We start from the raw sequence: 7,424 nt of genomic DNA, 5'->3' as shown, positions 1-7,424 counted from the left end.
CTTTCCATATTTCATACACAGAAACATATATATCTTAAATGTTCTATTTAGTAATATATAGAAATGTATGTCTTAAATGTTCTATTTAGTAAGTTAATTTTTCAAAAAAATTCATATCATTGGAGCTTTTTGTTGACTTAGTATATTATTTTACAGTTAATCTGACTCATTAATTTCTGTGTATATGTATATCAATTCCTTCCTGCTACTTTCAGACTATCCTTTCCTAACTTGTACATCAGAAGCTTAATCCAGTTAATTTCATTCTTTGAATGTGATGCAGAAAATAATTAAGGCTGGAAATTTTTCTCAGCACTATTGTAAATGAATCTCATCTATTCCTTTATGTATTTTATTAAATTTTAGATCTAAAAACACTCCAGTAATGCTATTGTGTCCCAAGCATTGGTATTCACAAATTGCATTTATTAACTCATAGAACTGTCAACTAAACACACGAGGTACATAATATCTCCATTTTACATTGAGGAAACCAGTCATAAAGTTAAGTAATTTTCAGGGTCACACAAGCTGGTAAGAGAAGCTGGAAATCAAAATCAGGCTGTCTTCCTCCAGAGTTTATTATGCATGTAATAGATATTTACTGTTTCATGGAAGTTTGGCTTTTTTGGTTTGTATTTCCCTCAAATCTGAGGTTCATTCAATAAAAAATGTTTAACCTACTAGGAAAAGGACCTGTACATTTTCTGACTCTAAAAATATTTCTAGTCTGAATGCATGATAATTCAGAATGCTTCATTTTAAAATTATTTTTTAAAGAAAATATTGATATTTTCTATTCACCCTAATATATGGTCATATTTTGTGATTCATTCTTTGGCACCTGAAGAGAGGGAGCATTTTCTATCATCGGGCATACCAATTCTACCTTATTGTTAATGTAGTTTAAGTTTTCCATATCCTTAGATTTCTCCATTTTTTTCTCTTTGGATGAGAAAGGTGACTGTAATAGTCCATCCTCACATTGCTCACATAAAGAAATACCTGAGACTGGATAACTTAAAAACAAAATAGGTTTAATTGGCTCCCAGTTCTGCAGGCTGTACAGGAAGCACAGGAGCTTCTGCTTCAGGGCAGGCCTCAGGAAACTTACAATCATGGCAAAAGGTAAAGGGAAAGCAGGCACATCTTACCTGGTTGGAGCAGGAGAATTACAGAGAGGGTGCAGGTGCTGCACAGTTTTAAACAACCAGATCTTCTGGGAACTCTACCACAACAACAGCACTGGGAGAATAGTGCTTAACTATTCATAAGAAACACCCCTGTGATCCAACCATCTGGAAAATAAGGGTGTGGTAAATACAAAACAAATAATAGCATTGATGGGATTATGTTAGAGGGGCACAGAAACCAATGCAAACAGTTCCCGGTGGCCAAATATCAAAGAAATTGAGCAACAAAATAACCGAAGTAGAATTGAATTATAATCCAAAGTATAAAATAAATATAAGTTCATGATGTTATAGCTAAATGATTAAATAAATTAACAAATTGAGGAGAAGAGACAAAACTCCTCTGCAAAATTCTAAATAAATTAATTAAAATGTTTCTCATTTTGAAAGTGTTATATAAACTTATATAAATAGAATAATGCTTTTTTGTATTTTAATGTATTTTCATGTATTATTTCCCTCATCTATATTGTTCCGTGTACTGTACTTGGTCTTGTTGCCTTGCCATAATGTGTTCAATGGTATAAATGTTTCTGCTGTTGATGGGCATTTGGATTGTTTTCTCTTGGGCCTTTTAAAAACAGCGTTACTCAGAACATGCTCAGACATGTATACTGGAGCTCATGTGTCCTCTTATCTATAAATGGATACCTTGTTGTACAATACAGTCAGCCCTCTGTAACCTCTGTGTTCAGCATCAGTGAATTCAACCAACTGTGGGTTGAAAATATTCAGAAAATGAGGAAAAAAACAATAAAAATAACAAATAAAAAACATTTCAGTGAACAACTACATAATATTTGCATTGTAATAAGAATTATAAGTAATCTAGAGATGATTTAAAGTCTATGGGAGGACATGCATAGGTTACATGCACATACTAAGTTATTTTATATAAGGGACTTGTACATCCTGAGAACACTTAGGAGGACCTAAAATTCACCCCCTTCACCCCCCAGAATATCAAGGGACAACTGTATGTGAATTCAAACTTTACAATGGCAAATTGTTTTTCAACAGTTGTTACCAATTTACACACTTGCTAGCTGTGTATGAGGGTACTCATTGCTCTTCACTTTTGCAAATCTTTGGCAAATATCAGACTTTTTAGTTATAGCCAGTCAGGTGAGATTGTGGTGATGTCTCATTAAATTTGTATTTACTATCATTATACCCCTGAATTCCAGCCTGGGCGACAGAGTGAGACCCTGTAACTTTTTTTTTAAAAATGGTGACTCACACCTGTAATCCCAACATTTCAGGAGGTCATGATGGCCAGATTACTTGAGCCCAGTAGTTGGAGACCAACCTAGGCAACATGCAAAACCTCATCTCTATATAAAATAGAAAAGTCAGCTGGGTGTGGTAGTGCACGTCTGTAGTCCCAGCTACTTGGGAGGCTGAGGTGAGAGGATCACCTGAATCCAGAAGGTCGAGGTACAGTGAGCTGTGATCCTGATACTGCAGCCCAGCCTGGGCTGAGACCCAGAAAGAAAGAAAGAGAGAAAGGAAAGGAAAGGGAAAGGGAAAGGGAAAGAAAGAGAGAAAAGGAGAGAAGGAAGGAAGGAAGGAAGGAAGGAAGGAAGGAAGGAAGGAAGGAAGGAAGGAAGGGAGGGAGGGAGGGAGGGAGGGAGGGAGGGAGGAAGGAAAAGAAAGAGAAAGAGAAAGAAAGAAAGAGAGAGAGAGAGAAAGAAAAAAGAGAGAAGGAGAGAAGGAAGGAAGAAAGGAAGGGAAAGAAAGAGAAAGAGAGAGAGACAGAGAGAAAGAGAGAGAGAAAGAAAGAAAAAAGAGAGGGAAGGAGAGAAGGAAGGAAGGAAGGAAAGAAGGAAGGAAGGAAGGAAGGAAGGATTTCATTTTCCTGATTACAAATGAGAGTGAGCATTTTTTTCATATGTTTATTGGCCAGTGGGATATTCTCACTCATGAAGTGACTATTATGTATTTGTCCATTTCTCTACTGGGTTTGCTGTCTCTGTGCTAGCTCTTTATGTATACTGGATATTAGCTCTTTATTAGATATGAGTAATACAATATCTGTTCACACTCCTTGGTTGGTGTTTTCTCTCCTTCTCCATATGTTTTGATGAACAGAAATCCCTCTTAATCTCTAATAACAAAACTGTTCTTTAAAATAGCTAACATACACGGTGGCTATAAAATGCCAAACACTGTTCAATTTACTCTGCACAGAATAACTCATTTAATCTTCATAATAACCTATAAGAAAAATGTTATCTCTGTTTTTCAGATGACAAAACCCAGTCATGGGGACATTAAGCAGTTTGTTCAAGGTGATAAAGCTAGCGAGTGTTAGAGTCAGAGATTTAAGCAAGAATCTCCAAAATGATACCTAAAAAAAGGACAAATGACTTCTCCCTTACCAAACTGTGATAGTTGAGCTGAAATTAACAATACATCTAAGTACAGAACACAGAGGCCAGACATATGTGCATGTGCAGTTGACCCTTGAACAAGGAGAGGGTTAGGGACATTGAACTTCTGTGTAGTTGAAACTTCTTGAGTAACTTTTGACTTCCCTAAAAACTTAACTACTAATAGCCTATTGTTGACTGTAAGCCTTACTGATAATATAAATAGTTGATTAACACATATTTTGTATGTTACATGTATTATATACTGTATTTTTACAATAAAGTAAGCTAGAGAAAAGAAAATGTTTTTAAGAAAATCATAAGGAAGAGAAAATGCATTTAAAGTACTGTACTGTATTTCTGGATACCTTCAATTTACTTCATCTGTTTAGAAGATGAACAGTCTGTCTGAAATGGCTGGTAACGTCACTGCAGCCTCAGTCTACACTATGCATCAAGCAATGCAACTTTTTGTAATGTCATGACTTTTCTCTGCCTCTTGGGAATACTTCCAGGATCACTAGTGGTACTTCGTATGGGTTTCACGGTGTTATTCAAACTTTATGATATTGTACTAAATATGAAAAATGCTCAGGAACCTGCAATTGACTGAGTATATTTGCTCATGTGTAGATTATTAGCGTCCCACAGCGTTTTAAGAGGATACGCGCAACACCGGAGCTCTCCTCGATAGTGACAGGATGTGGCTACAAAATTCTTACAGTAGTACAAGGGGTACTACAGTTAATTCTATGCAGTTATGATTTAATACTAAATCTTTACATTTGTTTACATTTATCTCACCTGAAATTGGCACCATGTATGATCTGTGTGTAAGTAAGTTTTGATAAATTTTAACTTTTAAAAACAGATTTGTGTATGTTTTACAGTAATAAATGATAACATACACATTATATACATGTATTTAATGCATTCATAACATACATAATTACTTTCATTTTTCAATAGTTCTAAACCACAAGATTTGTCTCACAGATTTTTCAAATTGTTCTGAATGTCCAAGATATTTACCAATATAGTTATTGAAAAAAAATCCACGTATGAGTAGACACATGCAGTTCAAACCTATGTTGTTCAAGGCTCAACTGTGCAGGTGGGAATCTGTATATAATGAAAGTGCCATACCAATCCTGTGAAGAGGAATTAATTATTCAATAGGTGAAATGATAGTGGCCTTTTTGGGGGGAATAATAGAGCTCTACCTCACACTACTTAGATAAGTAAATTACTGATAGATTAAACACATGCTGTACAAAGGAAAACTTCAAGACTATTTGAAAATATATTGAAGAATGTGTTATCCATTCAAGGTAGGATAAAATGCCCTAAAGAAGAACCAAAAGCACAAACAATGATGGAAATGTCTGATATACTTAACCAATTTCGGTGTAATAATGACACAAAAAAATTAAGAGACAAGACACAGCATAGAATAGTTTTATCATACATAAAATATACAATAAATGAGTTTCCTGAAAACTTCTAGAGATCAATAAACAAAACAAGAGTCAACCCAAAAGAAGTGAGCAAAGGCTTAGAACAGGCAACCTGAACAAAGGAAATCCAAATGGCCAGTAAATATGAGGACATGTACAAGATCACTAGTAATTGAGAAAATGCAGTGATACTTTAAAAAGAAATCAATTTATATAAGAAAAAGGTGAAAGGATCTGACAATATAAAAATGGGCCAACATATGGGAAAACCAGAATGGTCACACTGCTCTAATGGAGATAGAAATTGTACACCAATATAGCTGTTCCTACAAAAATTGAAAATGAGTAGAAATATAACCAAGGAACTCAATTCTATGTACACAGCTGTTCAATAAAGCATTAAGGTAAGAAAGATGTGGAAATAATCTACTTATCCATCAGCAGGGAAATAAAATGAAAAATTACACAGATCGATTGACTCAGCTGGAGTCACTAGGATCTATATATATAGCAATGTATTCAGAACTTGTAACATTAAGTTTTTAAATGGGGGGCGGGGAGGAGGAGAAGTTGGTAAAGCCACACCTGACATATTATCTTGGCTGTGTAAAATTATGTGTATAAACGTGAAGAATGTTCAGAGAACACAAGATTATTATTTCTCAGAAATGAAGTGAAGCCTAGCAATGGAGGTCACGGGAGAGGGCAAAGATGACTCTACACTTGCCTTTAGTTTTCATTATCAATGTTTCTTGATTTTCCAAAATAGAATACAGCATGGCAAAAGGTTAATATTGAACATGGGCAAACAGCTGAATATGGGCACCATCTGTCAAGAAGAGCAGTCCAAACTGAATGTGTCAAAATAAAGTAACATAGAATTCTAACTACAATTGCTTGAAGAAGCCCTCCACAACCACAAGCAACTTCCTGAATTTTCTAAAGGCTAATTTAGGAACTACTTTAGCTGTACCATTGCTTGCTTTTGTTTGGCAAAATAATGCAAAATACTGACAAAGTAGCTGAGTAGAAACAGGAGTGCAATAGGAGCAATATTTTCTAAAAATTCTCTACGTGCCTATGTTTCTTGTCTTCACAACTCAATATATATTTTTTAAATTTTAGGTGTCCCAGGGCATCTATCTGCCTGGAAAGAGACTGAGATATCATTGAAGGATAACAAGCAGATGTTCAATTCTAACATTCCAAATTAGAATGTGAGCTAAGCTATCAATCATCTGAGATTTTTCAGAACTTCTTTATTTCTCTCCATTTCCTTAGCCACAACCCAACATTATCACCTAATTTTAATTGCCAATTATTCACCTCAATATAAGAGTGAGAAAGTCTCACTTTCCACTGGGGTGGGTGGAAGCAGGCATCCAGATGCTAACTTGATGGAGCTGACCCAAGAAACTGACACTTCTCCAACAGATTTCCAGCCCAACCTCTGTTTAGCCTCACTTTTATTCCCAACTCCAGGAGTACCTGGTGTCACAAAATCTTCATTCCTTTTGGTTCTGCACTGGGGATTATGTTGCTCTCCAGCTTTTTTTCCCTGCCAACCTAGAATTTAGCTTTCCAGAGTTTCTTAAGATGGTTCCCACTTTTCCAGCTCCCCTATGTTGGCTCCTATTCAGTTTTCTCCAGTTTAAAACACATGCAATAAAACTTATAGATCTTAGATCTCCACATCGGTGAGTTTTAACAATTATATAAACCCATGTAATCATTACCCAAAACAAGATGTAGGTCATTCCCACAGCCTGGAACTTTCCAGTTAATTCCCACCGTAGGTAATCATGTTCTAAATTCTATGACCACAGCTTAGGTTGGCTTATTTTTTAAATGAATATAAATGCAATTGTACAGTATGTTTTCCATTCGATCTGGTTTTTCTTTTTCCCAAATCATATGTTTGTAAGATCCATCTATCCTGTTGCATGTGCCAGAGTTCATTACTTTTTACTGCTGAATAATATTTTAATACGCTACAGTTTTTCTATTTACCTGTTCAAAGACATATGCATTTTTCATAGTTCTTGATTCTTATGAATTGGGTAGATAATTAGGGGAAGACCTTCTAGGCATAGATGTCTGCTTAGGTTTATGGAAGACTGACACACAGTTTTCAAAGCAGCTGTATGATGTCACATTTCCAGTCGCAATGCATGTGAGAGCCCATTGCTCTGGACGTAGGGCCGTTCCTCTCAGAGCCAGAGAGCGTGGTTCCAGTAAATCTGGGTGAAAAACTGGGAATGATCCATCATGCCTGCCAAAGGCAAAATGTTTGCTTTTTGTCTTTGTGACTTCGGGTGTTCAAAGGGACATATTTTCATTGGCAGCGGGGGAGGGTCACAGCAATAATTCCATAAATTGGAAGTTGAGATTCTCATGTGGCC

The sequence above is a fragment of the Macaca nemestrina genome, chromosome 12, assembly GCF_043159975.1.
Source record: "Macaca nemestrina isolate mMacNem1 chromosome 12, mMacNem.hap1, whole genome shotgun sequence".
NCBI lineage: Eukaryota > Metazoa > Chordata > Mammalia > Primates > Cercopithecidae > Macaca > Macaca nemestrina.
Note: the sequence above shows the minus strand (reverse complement) of the source record.